A 21,788-nucleotide genomic window follows, 5' to 3' on the forward strand; every position below is an offset into this window, starting at 1 on the left:
ATCTTACCATGTTTATCACAGAGAGCACATGCACTTTACACTGGACAGCAGTGCTAAAGTGCCAGAGTCCTAGAAACCACCAACACCATGTCAGAAAAAAGGCTATGTGGAAGGCAAAAAGTTCAGGGATGACCCTGCAAAAAGGGCCAAGTCCAACACCGACTTGTCCCTGCACATGGGTGAAGACTGGATCAGTGCAGCAGGCATCTCCTCACACCTCACTACTGGGATCCACTCGCCAGGATCCCCCACTGGACCTTGCTCCCTCCAGCACTCTCCTCTTCTTCAGAAACTCTGGGGGCAGATGGTCTTGAATTTCCCTGGGTGATGTCCCCTCAGCCAGCTGGGAGAATGGCAGGCCTTAGCCCCCAGCCCTTGTCACAGACAGAAGTCTTTTAGAGCTTATTCTTATCCTAGCCTAGACAGGGAGCGAACGGTTCTGACAACTGCTGAACATGACAACCCTGTTCCCTCAGAAACTGTGGAGACAGACCGAAAACATTTCGCTCAGACACTCGTGCTCTCTTTCGCTCAGAGAAATATACAAAGAATACACGAAGGGATGTTTTCAATATTTATTGAACCAAAGTGATTCTTGTATAGAACACATGTGCTGCAATGATCAATAGAAAGAAGCAGACAAAAGTTATAATAAGTGTCAAGACAGTGAATAAAATGAAGAGTTCCACCATCTTGTTGAGACAACTTATACATTCATATACAGTATTATAACAGTCTAGCATATTCCTACAATGCAAACCCTAACCTACGTGTCTAATGTGTGAATGTATGTTCTGCCAAGAAACCCCCTTCGGGATGATCAAACCCCGTTACCTGGTGGGTAAGAGTGTAGGACCCTGTCTTGGTCGCAAACTGGACACCCCTCACGGAGATGTCAATTAGCTGCTGGGTGAAAGCTGCAGCATGCATGGACCCTTCAAAGTCAGCAGAAGTGGCTCCTCTGATTATCCTTGGAAACAAAAGATTATATATAGAAAAAGGCATCCTTGCCTTGGGCGAGATTGTGATCAGGCTGCCATTGTTTGTGTTCCACACATAGCTATATTGCCATATGGGCGTACTAGTTAACACATTTGTATAACACATGTGAGGGCCTTGCACACAGTGCCAAGGCAATGTGATAGTGTTCTAATGAAGTTCTCAATGTTAGCAAGGTCAGTGTTCCCAAGAAACTAACCCAAGTGTCACAAATGAAAATGTGTGTCAGAAGTCAAGGTGACAAAGTGGAGGCAACTATAGGAAAGAACCTTGTGTATGTAAAATGGCACTTTTTCCTACCAGGCCTAACTAAGGCACATGACAATACACCCAGCACATGCATACAACACACATGCGCTGCACAGGGCTACATGGTAACTTGATTTAGGCCAAGGGTGAGTTCATGGCACCTCAGCAGAACTTTACATGAGTGAGCCTGTAGGCCTAACTTCAGTGACATAGGTAAAAAAGCGTGTTTACTTCTACTGATCACTACACAGTATGCTGCCACCAAAGCACTCGTGCGTCTTAAGTCCTGGAAAAGGCAATAGACTTTCACCACTATGAAAGTAGCATTTTGATCACCCCTCCCGGTCCAAAAAGTCTTCAAACCGTGAGACAGGCCTATGTCATGGCACACACGCTTGACTCATGCCCATGACAACAAAAGGCAGCACCAGGGATACAGACATCATGTCTGTCACCATGTTAGGGACTTTCCCGTCCCAACATCCATGTAAAAAGTTAAAATTTCTTGCAATGGTAAATACTTTGACATCTTTATGGTTTACTAGGTGTGTGATGTCACTTCCATCTACCCTACGATTTATGCGATATCGCGATACTGGCTAAAATGTTATTAAGCAGTGTAAAGCGATGCATGGAGTAACCATCTTGCAGTTCAGGTATTTTTCTGTATGTTTCCCACATGCTCCCAAGGAAATCTAAATGCCCTAATGTCTATATTAAACTGGAAATTGTGATAATCAGGGTTTTGTACACGCACTTATGCATGAAAATTGCTTCAAATATTATCATTGTGCAAACTGACTGAAGGAAACCAAGGTTCTGCACATTTTCTGTATAAGTATGCATAAAACAGGACACTGTAAGCAAAAGCTCTCAAACCTTTTACATTCTCAGGCATCAGAACTACTTCTGTGATTTGATAACATCACAGGAAGTAATGGCACACTGCCTTTGACATCAATGTTGATAGAGCAAATGATGTCAATGAAATTTTAAAATGACAAACTGCTTTCAAGCGAATAGAATAACAACCAAATGTCACCAATGTAGTCACGTACCTCACAAAATAAAGGCAGCAGTGGTCTGTGGTAGCGATCAGTACCTTCAATCAACTTACTTAAAGGATCAGTTGGAAAGCTGCCCCATGGAAGAATAGCTAACTAGTTCAATCCCTTTTCACCATATGTGATATTTAGATATTGTTAGTGACAGCTTAAGCCAATCTCTAAATGTGTGAGTCTCACTCGCAATGAGTGAGACATGAGGTCTCTGTGAAAACTATCAATGAAGGTATATAAAATATTTCATCACACTTTTACAAACCAGTGTATGTCATACAAAGTGTAATTGTATTTGTTTTCCAAATGGGACCACCTACCACAGGCAAAGTAGCATAACTTTCAGTGGTGATAATTTTTTGTGTACATTTAAAGACCATACATCAGTGCCTACTTTTGAATTTCATTTGGGTGGATTTAATGCACACGCCATACCTGCAATTTTGAAATCATCTAAAGAGCACAATCAGTTAACTGGAGTGGTCAAATTTCCCAAAATAGTTTTATGGGACATTTAGGTGAAGGGGAAGTTGTTATGCAACACATATTCTGAACTCCAATTACAATGTTTTGGACAGCATGTTATATCTTGAATTATATGGTAAACAAAAATGTTTCCAGAAAAGAGGGACTGTCCCTCAGAGTACAGGAATTTGACTTATTAGTTAGTTGCCCCGCAAATGCTTTTAAATGTCTGAAGTATTTAATACCTTATGGACATAGAATGCAGATGGAGAAAAACAATGTTCCAATTCCCACTTGCTGTTATTGCTTCCCAAGGGGACAGATGGACATACTACTAAAGCTGGCTGTGAACAGCCCCAAATATGCCCCATGATGAATCAACAGACCACTCCCCATTGAGAGTTGGTTGCATGACCTATTGTTTCATTTGTTGAAGTAGGTCACTAAATGGCAGACAAGCTAACGGAATGGTCATACGTAATCATTTTTTTCTGAAAACTTAATCATGTAGAAGTTAAAACATTAATAGTGAGAAACAACACTTTATATTTCTGCAAAATACAATGTACACCTCTGGCCTGGGCCGAGACTTAAAAGTAGTCCAGGAAACTGCTTAAATGGCTGCCACAAAATGTACAGAGGAAACCAGTGCAGAGAACAAGCCCTCTCTTTCAAGATATGGAGTAGGGATGGGCATAACTCACCTGATTTGCTGTAGAGTAAGTATGCAAAATTACTGCAAAATTGTGAAAGATTGCACAGAGTAATGCAAGGACCGCAAAATGCTCCCTCGTGTCCAAAACGGACCACATGATGCATTTTGCATGAAGAAAATAGTGCACAAAGGAAAACAACATGAACAGCAGCAGTAAGCAGCCTAAGGAGCTCTAGCAGTATGCATTTTTGCCCTAAATTACTCTAAATTAAGTGAGCAGGCATAATTGCATAATTTTCAATAATTTTGCATCACAAGAGTAATGCAAAATTACCAAAAAACTCAGGTGTCTGCCATGGGAGAAGCAAAACACAGCAGTGTCGCAAAACAGAGAGAGCGGCAGTAAAGAAACTGACGGGGTTCTCTCTCTCCCTACAAGTGATAGAGCGTCATGTGATTCTGAAATTGTAGGGGTGCATCATATTTACCGTTAGTCAGCACCCGCATATTAATCAATGTGTGCTAAGAAATGTTATAGAAATGTATTGCTGGAATCGTTTAACATAGAGGTGATTTGAATTGCAATAATGCTTTTGGGAAGAGTAACGCTGTAAGCTAACATGAATGTATTAGTAAATGCATAATGATTATGTTTATGTAATGCAATGTACTAGGTTAAACGCGTGCCATGTTAAAATTATAAGTACAAGTTGCTTACTCACTTATATGAGAATAATCAATTAATGCTTAGAGTGTGATTTAACTGTGTGTTTAAGAGTAAGGCCTGATCGCACATACGTAAAGAGAAAGGCCTGTTCATTTTCTTATGTTAGCTAAACGTTGTAGGCCAAAAATGATTCCCTCTTGGTAAAGGTTTGGGTTGCAAGGAGAGGTAAAATCGTGGAGACGTGAAAAGTTTAGTTCCCATGTTCTGTTGCAGGTGCAAGGACATTACGTCGTTAGTGAGACTAGGTCTTTGTTTTAGGAGGTAGGATACTGCGAGAGCCAACAAGGGAGTACTCTGAAATGCGAGGATGATACTTTCAGCGGATAAGGTGCCTGGGACCCAAGGTCAAGCTAACCGTCGTTGGACGCCGGACAAACCTGATGGAAAACTACTGGGAGAAGACCTGGCTGAAGAGGTGTGCCGAAGGGCGTGTTCTATGATTTTGGGGTTTTGTATTAGGGACAGTGCCCCGTGGGTTGAGCAGTTGAGGTTTAGACGGGAAGTTAGAAAGAGCATCTTAGATCGAGCTCTGACTAAGTGAGTGTACTTCTTAGGAAGTCTTCACTTCTGACACCTAAATTCTTCTTGCCTGGGAAGGGAAATGCTAAGTAGGGATGTCACCTTAGAGTTAGTGTAGGGATAGATTAATGTTTTTCTTCCTTGACTAATGATTCCTAATTTAGACATTGGATTAACTATTGCTTTCTTGATGATTTTAGAGTCAGTGATTCTTTGTGTTCTGAGTCGGATGAGAATCCTTCGTAGACTTGCATTTGTATTAGTGCCCATTTACCTTTTACACCTTGTATTGAGGTGTCTGTATGCTCAGCTATTTTTGGTTGTAATAAAATCTTATACATTTTAGATTCGGAGTCAGTGGTCCTTTCCAAATGAAATCTAATTTTGGTGATTATGTTTTGGTAATTGTATTTCCTCCCCTCTACACTATTTAGCAGATAAAAAGATCCTGGCGACCTGAACGGATTCTTGGAGATAACCAGGTAGGCAAGAATCCGGCCCCATCAGTTGATAGCAGAGTAGGATGGTTATCTCTGATAGTGAGGGGAGATCTAGATCAGGATAAGAGATTTTTGAGGCCCACAGTAGTCAAGTGATGGTGACTCATCGGATGGCAAGCAGTGGACGACGGCGGTCGATGGAGATTGATGGAGAGTAGCAGTGTAGCAGAAAGCAGCAGTTCGTGGAGGAGTGAGTATGAACAGGGTGAGATGTTTGTAGATTGTGGTGTTGATTTGTCGTGTGATGTCTTGCGGAGTTGGAGTGAGTGTTGAGTGATTGTGAGATCAGGCTGTGAGTGCGCGCAGCCCGGGAAAGTCTTAGGCTCGACGAGTAGCTTAAGCGATTGTGGTGTAGAAGACACCCAAGGTAGATTTTGTTGACCACCGAAAGGGGATCGTGAAACGTCATCGATTACCCAGAACGAGATAGGGGGAGCGAATGTGTGAGTGCGTGAGTAACCGACGCTGGTCGTGGGTTGTTGTATGTGGGAATTGAGTATTTGTAACCTCTCAGAGGTGATTGTCTGGTCGGACAGACAGTTGCCAGCCGAGGTCGACAATTTCGAGAGCCTGTGGACCGACAGTCAGAGAAGTAACTTGTTTGGGACAAACGGTTCTTTCAGCGTATGAATGGGACGAATGCAAGGGTGAGACGTGAATTGTGAAGGAGGGGAACTGCTGCGAGCGGAGGAAGAGTGATGCCAGAAGATGCGGCGCTGCGATAGGTCGATTGGTGTGAGTCGCGCAGCTATTGGTGAGTTTGACATCAGGAAGTGAACGAAAATATTGGGTGCGATCGAAAATTGGTCATCATGAAATGCTTTAAAGTTTTCCGAGAATTATGTAGCGGTGAGAAACATGTAGTTACTCGTGGGGGAGAGGAAGCCCCTCCCGAGGATACTCCGGCACATTACATGGCAAGAAATGTGGGATTGCATACCATAATTTGGCTTGAAAAGTGGCATAAAATGACCCAGGGTGAGGGGGAATTGGCTTTTCCAAGGCACGGTTCTTTCAGGTTGGAAGCGTTGTATCAGTTGAAATCTGTGATGGCGGCCTTACGACCTTTGCCGAGGCCTACACAATTTGAGGCGTTGCATGCGTGGATTAGAGCAGCGCATGACAGGAAAAGAGATAGGAGCCAGGAAAGGGTGAAAAAGTCCATTATGGCATTTCAGGATGCGAGGTGGGATGCAGTAGAGAAAAGGTGGAGAGTTCAAACGATAGAAGGAGATAGGCTGTACCCACTACTGGTGAAGACTGATGGTTCGAAGGTAAAGAGTGTGGATGATGATGACAGTGATACAGATGACAGCCTACTTGAGAGGTTGTTGTCTGAGAGACCACCTCCATACAATCCAGGCTCCCATGAAGGGAAGTCGGCTCAAGTAGAAGGGACTAGTGGATTACCGACCCAGTCAGAGGTTAGAGTGGAAGGGAAGATCTCGACAGGAACTGAGGGCATGAAAAATCAATCTGTAGTCAGCACAGAGGTTGGGAGAGGTGTGAGGATACCGGATGCTTTAAAGGTACCGGTTACCATTGGACTCATTGTTTCTGTGTATGACGCAGACCAAGAGAAGGTTGGGAGTTCAGTGCAGTCAGCTGTAGGAGCGAGGAGTGTGATAGAGGGAAATGGATCGGTGAGTGGAATGGAGCAGACTCCAAGGCCCATAGAATGGAGTACGCCATTGCCAGCTACAGCAGATTCCTCTAGGGAACAGGCAGAGGCGAGACCAGTGAGGCCGAGGTCTTTGGTCGAGTCAAGATCAGATTTGCGAATGTGGGCTCCACCAGTGAGAAATCAGAATCAGAGTGAGAGGACGGTAGAAAGTGAACGAGGCACAATAGTAAATCGTTCTGTTCCTATGAGCATGTCAGAAGAAAGTAGGACTCAGGAACGGGAATGTGATTATGATGAACGGGATGGAGCAGCTTGTCGAGAAATGTTGAAGGGAGCCTTGAAAGGGAAAATGTTAGATGTCGTAAGGTTGAAAGCAGAAGTAGATGAGATAATAAATGGAAATTTGCCTCTTGAGAGAATGTACATGTACGAACAAGATGAATTACTTTTTGTGGCCAAAGGTGTGACTCGTAAGGCAAGAACTGTACATGAGAAGTTGTCAGATTTAGCCGAGAAGTATGATGTGGACCTGTCTAAAACGAATTCATTGCAGGGAAGCCATAGATTGCAGTATAGTGATCAGGAATTGGAAGAGAAAAGGGTCATGGGATTGAGATCCCATATCAAGGATTTGATTATAGCGATGCGTGCATGGATCATGCTTGATAAGTGGGAAGAAAGGTGGTCCAAGAAGAAGAGTTCTATGAGAACGATAGGAGAGACGCCACCCCCAGGTGGAGGGATGACGGAGGTAGGAAATTTCCCTTTACGAGAGGTACAGAATGGAGGCTACGTGCATGTGCCTTAGAGTAGGGGTGATTTGGCTGAATTCACAAATGATTTTCCCCGTCTCAGGGAGAAGCCTGTGGAGTGGTACAAGCAGGTCGATCGGTTTGTTAAGATTTCGAAGGTGTTGTGGGCCGACTTGAATACATTGTTTGACATTGTGGTCTCGAGTGACTTATGGTCGGCATGCAAAATCGCTGTTGAGTGGCCAACCTCAGGGCCAGATAGGGATCCAGTCTCAAACGGTCCGTCACCTATGGTTATGAAAAAGTTCTAACAGGTAATCACATGGTTGAAGTCGAAAATCTCACCTCAGGACATTGATTGGGTGAAGATAGATTGGACCATGCAAGAGCCAAAAGAGATGGTGCATGAATTCTATGAGAGACTTTTGCAGGCTTTTAAACAGTAAAGTGGACTAGATGTGTTAGATACGAAAGACATGGGACAGTTTGTTTTGAAGTTTGTGTTGGGATTGAGGCCAGAGGTTAGTCTCATGATACAGCAGCATTTGATTTGTTGGCAGAACAAGCCTGTGGATGAGATCTTACGGTATGCCAGGTACTGTAGTGATGAGATAGAATCAAAGCACAGGAAGTTGAAGGACAAATTGATGCTTGTCCAGATGCAAACGGCTCAGGGACAGCCTAACGGAGGAACGTTAGGAAGAAAGCAGGGAAATAATCAGGGAGGAAATCAGAATGTCCAAGGCCAGGGAAGACCAAAGTCCATTGATCCTAAGACAGGGATGGATGTGGCGACATTGAAGAAGACCACTGCGTGTCATCTTTGTCACCAGATCGGACACTGGAAACGCGAGTATCCTTTGAACCCATTGAATCAAGTGCAGCAGGAAGGAGAGATAGTTCAGGTACCTGTATCTGAAATAGTTCCTACTGTGACTAGACCTAGGATGGTCAAAGGGGTGACTAATAGCCCACAAGTGCAAGTCCCTCAACCGCCTAGGGTTCAGAATGTACAGCAGGGAGTCCGAACTTACATGCAGATGCCCATGTTCGAGGGAAGTGACGAGTTTGGTCCAGATCCGTTGGCATGACGGTGCCTGAGAGGGGAGGAAGATTGCACACTTGGAGCAGTCTTAGAGGTAGACCAGAGGGGACCATTTGTGGAGGCTGACATTGATGGTCACCCTACCACCTTTTTGGTTGACACTGGTGCTACCCGGTCTACTGTAAGATCAGCAGTAGTCCCAAAACCTACCCCTCTCGGGACAATCGATCCAAGTCGTTGGTGTAGCAAATAAGAAACTGACTATCCCATTGACAGAGCCAATTCCGGTGAGAATAGGAACCTTCAAGGACCGACACCAGTTCGTGGTGTGTGACTCGAGTCCAGTATGCCTGTTAGGTAGAGACCTGCTGTGCAAGCTGAATTGCACCATCTATTGCACACCACAGGGAGTGGAAGTACAGACAAAGGATGACGATGCGACCTTTAAGGTTGCAAATCAGCGTGTGTGTATAGAAATGTATCCAGCGCTGACAGTGGAAGAGCTTCCACTTTATCTGAGGGATTCTGTGTGGATTGACGTGTAGGACCTCAGTGGTGAAGAGATCGGTTTGGTCAAAGGCGTAGACCCAGTGAAGATCCAGGTCAAGCCGAATGTAGAATTTCCTAGGACGCCTCAGTACTATCTGTCGCCTGAGACAATTGCAGGGATCAAGCCTGTAATTGAGTCTATGATTAAGCAGGGAATTCTGAAAGAGATCATGCGAATCCCATGCAATTCACCTATCATGGGACTACAGAAACCGAGTGCGAAATTCAGGATCGTGCAAGACCTGAGAAAAATCAATGAGGTAGTTGTTCCATCTTGTCCGGTGGTACCGAATCCATCTGTAATCCTGTTTCAGATCCCATGTGAAGCTGAGTGGTTCACAGTGATTGACCTGTGTCAAGCATTCTTCTCGATCCCATTACATGAGGAAAGCCAATTTCTTTTTGCTTTTCGGCTGGAGGACCGTGTGTTAACGTGGTGTCGTATCCCACAGGGGTGCACAGAGAGCCCATCGATCTTTAATCAGATCTTGAAGAATAATCTTGAAGGTCTTGTATTGCCGCAGAACTCTGTTCTGGTGCAATACATTGACGACTTGCTCATAGCGTCAGAAAGATGCTTGCATGATCGATACTGTTGCCTTATTAAATTATTTGGCAGAGAACGGACACAAAGTGTCTCCGAGTAAATTGCAGTACTGTCTGAACGAAGTGCAGTACTTGGGTCACCGAATTGAGAAAGGCAAGAGAAAGGTGTCACCAGATCGTATTGATGCTATTGTGAGTATGCCTGTGCCTACCACTCAGAGAGAAGTTCGAATGTTCTTGGGAATGGTTGGCTACTGTCGCCAATGGATTCCCAATTTCTCCTTTGAAGCGAAGCCCTTGCAACGGCTGACGCACAAGGATGTGATTGATCCGGTACCATGGGACGAAGAGTGTTTGAGGTCATTTTTGAGGCTGAGAGAAGCACTGTGTTGCGCTCCAGCTTTGGGGATGGCTGATTACAATAAGGCATTCACATTGTTCTGTTGCGAGAGAGAAGGTTGTGCATTGGCAGGTCTGACTCAGAATCATGGTGGTGTCCATAGACCAGTTGCCTACTTTTCAGCTACTTTAGATCCAGTAGCTTCTGCGTTGACCGGATGTCTTAAATCCGTTGCTGCAACAGGTGTCAGTATTGAAAGATGTGAGAGCATTGTAATGGGACATCCACTTACAGTTTATGTGCCACACTCTGTTGATGACAAGGACTAAAACACAGCACCTCACGAACAACAGGTTGACACGTTATGAGCAAGTTATACTTTCTGCAGAGAATGTGACTTTGAAGAGGTGTTCTGTTTTAAATCCTGCGACCTTGATGCCTATTCCAAATGCTGATGATGAAGATTGTGAGGATCACGACTGTCTCGATGTGACTGAACTGTAACCACCAAACCAAGACCAGACATTGTCGATGAACCGCTTCCTGACCCTGATGAAATCTTCTTTGTGGACGGTTCACGTTTAAGAGACCATGTTGGTCGATTGAGAGCAGCGTTTGCTGTATGTACCATCACAGGGGTGTTTGAAGCTGCTTGTTTAGAGGGAGTACACTCCGCACAGGTAGCTGAAATCATTGCCTTGACCCGTGCCTGTTTGGCTGCTGATCAGATTTGGATGACGAGATATACCGATAGTCAGTACGGGTTTGGTGTCGTTCATGACTTCGGACAGTTATGGTCACAGAGAGGCTTTATGACATCTTCCGGTTCACCCATAAGAAATGGGGAATATGTGAGACAGTTGTTGGAAGCATTGCAACGTTCAAAAGAGATTGCTGTTGTCAAGTGTTCAGCCCATTCCAAGGGAAACGACTTTGTATCAATGGGAAATAACTACGCCGACGAAGTTGCCTGGTTTTGTGCAGAACAAGGATGTATATTTACTGGAGGGTATACTGGAGAAAGCCAATCAAGAACCGATCTCAGCATGATGTTAGCCATGGCTGATACATGGGAGGAGTTGAAACGATTGCAGGATGAGGTTTCTGATCAAGAAAGGGATGGCTGGATAAGATTAGGATGTGAGAAGGGAGATGTGGATGTGTGGGTTTCGAGCGAGAGACGAGCTGTGCTGCCTGAATGTCTGTTGAGTCCGATGGCGAGATTGATACATGGTGCAGTACATCTTGGCAGAGATGCGATGGTGCGAGTGTTCCGACAGACCTGGTACAATCCGAAGTTTCGCGCAGTAGCTGAAGCTGTGTGTCAAAGGTGTGTTACATGCCAGCAGATGAATGCAGGAAAGAGAACTGCTGTGACATTGAGCCACATTGGGAGGTCAGGAGGGCCTTTCAATAGGATGCAGTTGGATTTTATTGAGATGCCGAAGTGCAATGGGTTGAGGTACATCTTAGTTGTGGTATATGTCTTTTCAAGGTGGGTGGAGGCTTACCCAACACGTAGGTGCGACACACTCACTGTAGCTAAACTGTTGCTGAGAGAGCTTATCCCGAGGTTCAGTTTCCCGACCTCTTTGGAGTCAGACACATTTCCATAGTGAGATCATGAAGTTGCTCTGTGCTACCTTGAAGGTGGATCAAAGATTACATTGCAGTTACCGACCAGAGGCTTCTGGGATAGTGGAACAAGTTAATGGGACTTTGAAAGCACGGATGGCAAAAGTGTGTTCTTCGACATCCCTGAAATGGCCTGACGCACTGCCCTTGGTCCTCATGAGTCTCCGTAGTGTTCCTGATAGGAGGACCGGGTTGTCACCTCATGAAATAATAATGGGGAGGGCAATGTGAGTACCAGCGATACCTGCCACTGCTTTGATTAACATCACTGATGACTTGATTCTCGACTACTGTAAGGGACTGGCTGACATAGTCCGTTCTGTGTCCCAGCAGGTGCAAGCAGCAACTGTTCCAGCCGCAAGTGACCTGTGCCACGACTTGTGCCCGGGAGATTGGGTGCTCATGCGTAAACATGTGAGGAAGAGTTGTCTGGATGTTCGTTGGCGTGGTCCGTACCAGGTAATACTGGTCACGAACACGGCAGTGAAGTGTGGGGGACTGCCGAACTGGGTGCATGCCTCCCATACCCACAGAGTTCCATCACCCTTGGAAGATACAGCCCCTCTCGTAAATGAAAATCCAGCTGAGGTGGCAGGGCCATCTAAGAGGGCAAGCCAAGCTGTGAGGGTTGCTGATGCAGTTGGTTGTGCACTTGATCGAGCTGAAAGGGGTTGTGCAAATTGAAGCCCCGAATTTCACTCAGACGAGAAAGTGTTGCTGTGGGTGGAGTAGAGTCAAATTCTGTTGAGGAAGGAAGTAGTGCACAGGGTAGTCGAAGGGAGAGCAGAAGTGCCACAGAAGCAGAAAGAGTTTGACCCGTGAGTCAGAAGCGGCTGAACTTGAAGTTGGCACCTGAAAGAGACCTTGCCCCAGTTTCTGAAACGTCTGAATCCGAACAAAGTGACGAAGAGCAATCTCGAGTTAATCTGAGAAGGTCGAGAAGAGCAAGAGTGCCGTGTCAAAGGTACGCCTCACCTGAGTGGACTTACGTTGTGACTGATGCCAGGCGTATTGAACACGGGGAGGCTGAGGTCTTTGACGCTGATCAGCAATTCTCCGAACCTGAAAATAGACGTGCTGTTACTGGCTCCAGGGGTGGAAATCGAAGGAATACTGACTCTCAATATTCTGAATCCACCACTTCTGCGTAAGGTCCGTGAGTTGATCTTGGATGCGCTGGTTTTTCCGACTTTTGGTATTGTACCACCACACCAGGAGTTAGTGGTACTTCGTCTTGAAATTCTGCAAGGTGTCTTAGAGATTTTGGGAGCTGATCTTATTCTGGATTAAAGATAAAGACTTTGTTGTACATAAAAATCCAAAGGAGAAGATAACCTAGGCCCGAGTGGAAGAAGAATAAAGTTAGGGACTTTCCGTTGAGACGACTAAAGAGGGCTAGGGAAGTCTTTTTGTGGACTGTGTAAATAAGGAACTGAAAATTGCAGGGGGATTTCCAGTTTGAGGCGTTGTTCGAACTGGTTGACAAACAGTATATAGAGGAGAAAGAGACTCTTACTTGTTGCTGTTGAGCCACGAACTTTGAGAACTTTGCAACATGGCAGATGCTGGGAGTAATCACCGTAGAGCTAAATTAGTAACAGGTACACTTTAGTGATAATCTCTATAATTGCGATAGTTGTAGCCTCATATGTCGTTTCACATGAGCAGGAGGAGGAGGTACAGGGGACACCTATGCCTACCACCTCTAGTCAGAAAGAAGATACTATAGGAGCTCAAAGAGCTTTGCTGCTAGAAGAGAGTCGTAGATTTCATATAGATCTGTCTAGAAGTGATTTCAAGCTCAACGCTTATGCAAAACTGTTGTATGAGTATGTGGATGCAATGGATGCGAAAGATTTCTATGTGTGCATGCAGCTACCTTCCTCTTTAGATGAGGGTATTAGATACCATCATCTTCCATTAACTTACGGAATTTCTTATAGTTTGTTGCTTAGTATTTTTTATGAGAGAAAACAATTTGAGTATTTCTTTTCCAATTACGATGCAGTACTTCCTGAAGTTCCAGCTTATAAGCATTTGAATAAATACCGGGGGTGACGTTCCTCAGTTTTAATCCTCTTAATCTTTGCCTATTTGCACTTTGTTGATATAAAAAACGAACTGTTGCATATTTCCACATTGTAGATTTTAAAAACAAACTGTGTTATTCTAGCTACGTAGTTGATCCTAGCTGTCTCTGGGCTTTGGGACACTCTCCTGCGCAGCGGAGCCAGCGCTGTTGTAGGGAGGGCCATAACTTCGCCGCCATCACCACCCACGAGACACTAAGCCACGCCCCTAACGCTAAGCCACGCCCCCTCGTCTTCCCCATAACAATGCTCACTCCCCGGAAGCGCAGCGGACGAGCACAGCCGGCGCGCCCTCAGCACGCCGAAGACACGCCTAAGACTAGCACGTCTGTGCCCGTCCGGGCCAGGATGGGGCACGGGGCAGAGGACTATGCTCTACCCACTCTTAAAAGACTGGTAAGATCCCCTAGTCAATTAAGAGCACTACGCCCGATCACGAACACTAGGTGTATAACGCTCGAACTCCTCAAAACCGGAGTCACCTCTTGCCCAAACTGCAACCTTGCCCTTACCATTCGCCAACCTTATTCTGATGCTACGAGGAGGCACAGGAAACGCAAACAGCCCTGTAACACTGTGGCACAAGAATATTTACTCTATAGTACTAACTGCCGCTCTCTACCGAAACACAAATTAGACATCTTTAACCTCCTATTGGAAGATAAACCTAGCGCCCTCTTCCTGACAGAAACGTGGCTACACGAGAGTGCTGGCCCAGACGTTGCTACTGCCCTCCCCGCCAACTATGCAATCATCAGGATAGATAGAAATAAACAACTAGGTGGTGGAATTGCAATCATTTTCAATAGAGACATGAAATGTACTTTAGAACCAGTCGACATTCCTGACTGTGAAGCCGGCTTTTTAAAAATATCATTGAACCCAAACTTTACGATGTCTGGCCTATTGATATACCGGCCCCCTGGCAATTCATCCCAATGGGCGTCAAATCTAGCCAATTATATTACTCCGTACTATATAGCCTCCAAAAATTTCTCACTTATTGGTGACCTTAATTTACATCTTGACGACCCTTCTATCCCCTTTTGCTCTAATTTGTTAGATGATCTGACGGCCCTTAACCTGACCTTAGTCAATTTTGGATCTACCCATAAAGCGGGCCATTTACTCGACCCCATTATTTCTAATATCAGTGAGCTAAAATGGCATGATACCATCCCCATTTGCTGGTCTGACCACCATCTAGTAAAATTTAGCATTAATCCCCCACCTACTACTAGTACACAGTCTGTTTTTTCAGCTACATCCAGGAAAAACTGGAAATTACTGGACATGGCAAAACTTAACGCTGCACTCCATGAAAACCCTCCTGCAAAAGGTCATAACATGGATAGCTTAGCAGCAGCTACTCAACAATGGCTTAGTGACGCCGCTGATTATTGCTTACCCACCCCTCATATCAAAGGAAACAGACACCGTCACCCTGCCCCATGGTTTAATGACCTTTTGAAGATTGAAAAATCGAAATGTAAGGCGCTTGAGCGTCAATGGCGTAAAGACTACGCGCCTGACGTAAAAAAGACCTACTATGAAGCCAGAAATTTATACCACACTGCTTGCGCGAAAGCGCGAGCTCTGTTTGTTTCAAACACCATCATGGAAGCTACCAATAAGCCGAAAACTCTGTTCAATAAGGTTAAAGAACTTGCAGGTGCACAAACCACAGCTACGGCTCCCCCTCTTCACACTCATCAATGTCAAGATCTAGCCTGTTTTTTCACTGAAAAAATTGAGAAAATCATCAGGGACATTAAAACAAATAATAATGAACCATCCCCTACTACTGACACGGAATATGCTCCCTCCTGTGAGAACATCCTGGAATCTTGGCCTCCCATCACAGTTAACATACTGAAGACCATTTTTAAGACCATCAAATCCGGCTCCCCCAGGGACCCGATTCCTATCAAAGTAATTAAACAACTGGACGATCGCTCCCTGGAAATCATTGTGGATACACTCAATTCTTCGTTAGAACTTTCCACAGTTTCGGCCCTTTGGAAACACGCCATGATAACGCCATCGCTAAAGAAGCCCACAGCAAATCCGGAACTCCCGGCAAATTATAGACCTATATCTCTGCTCCCTGCCTTCTCCAAATGCTTGGAGAGACACGTCCACTCGGTCTTATCCACCTTTGCTGAAAATAATTCGCTCTTGCACCCTTCGCAATCGGGTTTTCGGGCTGGCTTCTCGACAGAAACCACCCTCCTAGGAGTTACCGAACACATCCGGAACCTCCTTGATAATGGTCAAACGGTCGCGCTCATGCTGTTAGACCTGAGCGCGGCCTTTGACACCATATCCCACGAAACACTCATCAAGGCGTTATACAGAAACGGTGTCCATGGGAAAGCGCTCGAATGGATCCGGTCCTTCTTGGCTCAACGGACATTCCAAATTACATCCTCCTTGGCTTGCTCTGACACTTTTAAAGCCCCTCACGGAGTGCCTCAGGGATCTATTTTGAGCCCCCTGTTTTTTAATCTGTACCTCAGACCCCTGGCCGACATAGCGGAAGGATCTGGACTTACCCTCATGACCTACGCCGACGATTCCCAAATTATCTTCTCCCTATCTGAATCTTGTCCATCATCTCCGTCTCTCCTTAAATTAGGGCTTCAAAGCATCCTTAATTGGATGACAAGAAATCAATTAAAGCTTAACGGACACAAAACAGAGATTCTTCTCTTAGGGAAACAACGAGATCTTTGGAACCCCTCTCACTGGCCTAGTCAGATGGGAATTTTTCCCACCCCAGTTACTCAAGTACGTAATTTGGGAGTTATCATGGATAGCTCCCTTTCCATGAATCAACAGGCCAGTAAAGTTGTCGGCCTATGCCTTACCATTATCAAATGGCTGAGGAAAATCCTTTGGATGCTGCCCTCCTCCACTCAAAAAACCGTAGTCAATGCCCTCATAACATCACGGCTTGACTACGGCAATATTCTGTACCTTGGTTCCAACAAAGCGGTAGTCAGTAGACTACAGCTTGTCCAAAATGCAGCTGTTCGATTACTATGCAGAATCCCCAAAAACTCCGGAGTCTCGAGCTACCGCCGTGAACTCCACTGGCTCAGGGTAGAAAGTAGAATCCGTTTCAAAGCCCTGAACTACATGTTCAGAATTAAAGCTGGCATTGCACCCAATTACCTTCTAGCGTTGGCTCATCCCTACACTCCCAAGCGAAACCTTCGCTCGCAATCAGCTGCCAACTTCTGCGTTCCAAGATTCAAACTGGCAAGAATGGGAGGCAGATCTTTCGCCCACCTTGGACCATCCCTTTGGAACGCACTCCCTCCTTTCATTCGTAAGGAGGAAAACCATGCCAGGTTTAGAAGGCACGTTAAGACTTGGCTATTCCAACAATAACTTGAACAGCCAGTATTCCCCTGCCATCATTATGCTGTGTCTCGGCGCCGGGAAACCCTTCTTGGGTAGCTGTTGCGCCTTATAAATTTAAAAAATAAATAAAATAAATAAATAAATAAATAAAATACGATTATTACAAGTGAGAGGACAGGCTTCGGAATTATTTCATACCGTCTTTGGAACTGGATACAGCTTATGCTCACCGACATAATTTGACATGTTCATTGTCAGACACTGAGAAGAAGTTCATAGGTCAAGTAGAAGATAGATATAGAAAACTAACACAGACACAAAATACAGGAGAGAGTCCAGTAGACTGGACAGATGAGGAGAGATTGCACAGGTCTAAGGGGAGTTATGGACCCATAGCATTAGATCAGGTGCAAAAGGGAAAGTTGTGTGTGAGACGTCCTCAGATCTATTATGAAAAGGTTTTGCAAGGTCCGGTGCAAGTGATTCCAACTGTGTATTATGTGTGCAGAAGGAATGCCTATGTGAGGTTGCCTGCGAATTGGTATGGTACATGTTACTTGGCCACTATCATGCAGAAGATTTGGATCTTCTGGAAACTGGACATCATTCAAAAATACGGAGGGCTGCAAGTGCAGGAGCAGTGATTGGGGATATCTTTGGAGCGATGAGACCACTTCTGGGTGTGATTCTGAATGATGTGAAGATCAGAAGGTTGGCGACTGTGGTTGATGAATTGTCAATGAATACTGCAAGGTCCTTGTTACTGGTGGATGGAGAGATGTTGTCGATAAGGATGATGGTTTTGCAGAATCGTCTTGCTTTAGACGTATTATTGGCGAAAGAGGGTAGGGTCTGTAAATTATTGAAAGTTCAGGAATGTTGCACGTATATTCCAGACAATAGCAAGGATCTGGAGAAATATATAGACAACATTACTACGATTCATCAAGAGATCGCGGATCTGACTGAGGAAGGCGTGTGGGAAAAGATTGGCAAAGGATTTGGTCGTGCGGGAAGTTGGTTTGCGAGTTTAGGAAAAGGGTTCCTCGGATTTGTGCTCAAACTTCTTATTATTGTTGTGGTTTGTGTTATCTGCTTGTGGGGTCTCATCAGAGCCTATTAGTGGTATAGAGGAAACAGAATTGAAAGTGCTCTTAGAGCGAGTGAGAGGCGAATGGCTAGACTGCAGGACAGTCAATATCAGAATCTTAAGAATATGGAGACGGTCCGACAGGGGAGGATGGCAACAAGCACTGTTTGGGTCGTTTTTTTCTCCAACAGAAGTAATTGTGTGAAGGTGTGATGACATTTGTCATCAAAGGGGGGAACTGATAGAGCGTCATGTGATTCTGAAATTGTAGCGGTGCATCATATTCACCGTTAGTCAGCACCCGCATATTAATCAATGTGTGCTAAGAAATGTTATAGAAATGTATTGCTGGAATCGTTTAACATAGAGGTGATTTGAATTGCAATAATGCTTTTGTGAAGAGTAACGCTGTAAGCTAACGTGAATTTATTAGTAAATGCATAATGATTATGTTTATGTAATGCAATGTACTAAGTTAAACGCGTGCCATGTTAAAATTATAAGTACAAGTTGCTTACTCACTTATATGAGAATAATCAATTAATGCTTAGAGTGTGATTTAACTTTGTGTTTAAGAGTAAGGCCTGATCGCACATACGTAAAGAGAAAGGCCTGTTCATTTTCTTATGTTAGCTAAACGTTGTAGGCCAAAAATGATTCCCTCTTGGTAAAGGTTTGGGTTGCAAGGAGTGGTAAAATCGTGGAGACGTGAAAAGTTTAGTTCCCATGTTCTGTTGCAGGTGCAAGGACATTACGTCGTTAGTGAGACTAGGGGCCTCATGTAGGAAGCCAAATACCGGTCGGTAACGGCCGATTTTCGGTAATTATACCGTTACCGACCGGTATTTTGGCTTTTGGTATGTAGGGGGATCATTTTTGTATTCGGTAATTTACCGAATCGGTAAAATTACCGAATCGGTAATTTTACCGATTCGGTAAATTCCGAATACAAAAATGAGATGTAGGGGGAGTGTGTGGGTGTGTTCTGGAGTCGGTATTTACCACCAACTAATAGTTGGTGGTAAATGAAGAATGGATGTTGAAAAGCATTTTAAAGTGCTTAGAAGTGTGCAATGTGGCAGACATACATGCCCTTAGGGCATGTATGTGTGCCACATGTGCACACATGGCCAAATCAGGGGTGCAACAGGGTGTCAATGTGACACCCTGCCACCCTTGCATGTGTTCCCCCCATTACCAAATCGGTATTTACCGATTCGGTAATGAGGCATACCTTCCCATCAATGGGAAGGTATGCCTCATTACCGAATCGGTAAATACCGATTCGGTAATTACCGACTTTTACCGAATCGGTAAATATTACCGACTCATTACCTACATATCATTTACCACTTCATAAATACCGAATCGGTAAAATTCGGTATTTATGAAGTGGTAAATGGGTCCCTACCTACATATGGCCCTAGGTCTTTGTTTTAGGAGGTAGGATGCTGCGAGAGCCAACAAGGGAGTACTCTGGATTGCGAGGATGATACTTTCAGCGGAGAAGGTGCCTGGGACCCAAGGTCAAGCTAACCGTCGTTGGACGCCGGACAAACCTGATGGAAAACTACTGGGAGAAGACCTGGCTGAAGAGGTGTGCCGTAGGGCGTTTTCTATGATTTTGGGGTTTTGTATTAGGGACAGTGCCCCGTGGGTTGAGCAGTTGAGGTTTAGACGGGAAGCTAGAAAGAGCATCTTAGATCGAGCTCTGACTAAGTGAGTGTACTTCTTAGGAAGTCTTCACTTCTGACACCTAAATTCTTCTTGCCTGGGAAGGGAAATGCTAAGTAGGGATGTCACCTTAGAGTTAGTGTAGGGATAGATTAATGTTTTTCTTCCTTGACTAATGATTCCTAATTTAGACATTGGATTAACTATTGCTTTCTTGATGATTTTAGAGTCAGTGATTCTTTTTGTTCTGAGTCGGATGAGAATCCTTCGTAGACTTGCATTTGTATTAGTGCCTATTTACCTTTTACACCTTGTATTGAGGTGTCTGTATGTTCAGCTATTTTTGGTTGTAATAAAATCTTATAAATTTTAGATTCGGAGTCAGTGGTCCTTTCCAAATGAAATCTAATTTTGGTGATTATGTTTTGGTAATTGTATTTCCTCCCCTCTACACTATTTAGCAGATAAAAAGATCCTGGCGACCTGAACGGATTCTTGGAGATAACCAGGTAGGCAGGAATCCGGCCCCATCACAAGTGTAGCGGAGTGCAGTTCTCAGGAGGACGGGCCTCAGCGGGAGAGGCTTGTTTAAGCAGGAACTGTTTGCAGCATTCAATAAGGTGAGTGTTGCCTTTGTCTGCCAGGATTAATTTCTGTTGAACGGTGTCACCATGCAGTTCAACTGAAAAGAAATATTTTGTGATGTTTAAATATGTTTAAATGCTGTACTAACCTTATAACTGCATTCAGGGGTGGGCAAGTGGAGCAACTCCGCCTAGTCGCCAAACTCCGCAGAATTCCACAATTTTTTTATGCAACTCAGCGTAATTCCGTGTAGTGCAACTCCACGACCTCCACCCACCCCTAGATCTAATATACATTGGCAGCAACATGCAGAGAGTCAGAAACACTCACATAATGGTAAGAAATTGTATATATATTCTCCTGTTTTTTTTTTACCATTATTTGAAGTTATGGCCAAGGCTGAATATCCTCTTTTTGTACTTTGATTGCAGATTAATGATGACTAAAAAATGATAAACAAACTCAAATTGTGTGATATGGGTCTTAAACAAATACTTACTAAGCTGCATTCATTTAATTAAGAGCCAAATGTATCTCATTTAAGTCATAACGTTTCTTAGAGAACCACAGATCATTTGCCTAGGCCTCTTTTTTAGAGTTCCACGTTAAAGATAAGGGATTAAGGTGTGAAATTGAAATTGAAAGCAAATTAAGAGCATATATTGTATGATGATCCAGACTGAGAAAGAGGTTTATAATTTTAATTCTCACTCATTTGCGTTGAGTTTCTGATTAAATGTATGATCATTTCCAATAGCTAGTGCTCAGGGGCCCATAATAGGAACCAATAAATCACAGGAAACCATGAGTGCATCAGCAAAAATATATAAATTAAACTAATGCGGTTCCATTAATGTGGACAGAAAAATCGAATGCTGCTAATAATGTATAATTCAGACCAAAATGAAGGTCTCTCATGAATTACAAGTTAACATCTGTTTAATGAAGCTGTTCTGAACAAGTGAGTACATACATATGTAATGTAAAAAGTTACTAAGTCCTTACAAATGTGGGGAAGCAATGTAACATATAACAAAAAAGAAAATATTTATAGAAATATATGGCACACAACATTCCCACTTAGAAAGGGGGACCCCAGATCCCCTGGACGGGTTATTCATAATAGACAAAGGTGCAGGCTTTAAATGATGTACTCTTATAAATTAAAGATACATTAGTGTTTTCCGTTCATGTACAAAAAGTGATGGAGAGAGATGGCTTACCCAGACCATATCAACAAGCAACTCCTTTTCAGACCCTTCATATAGTAATTATTTGAGATAAGAGGAAACATGTGTACTGCTGTCAGGCCGAGCT

This window comes from Triturus cristatus, chromosome 11, assembly GCF_964204655.1.
Source record: "Triturus cristatus chromosome 11, aTriCri1.1, whole genome shotgun sequence".
NCBI lineage: Eukaryota > Metazoa > Chordata > Amphibia > Caudata > Salamandridae > Triturus > Triturus cristatus.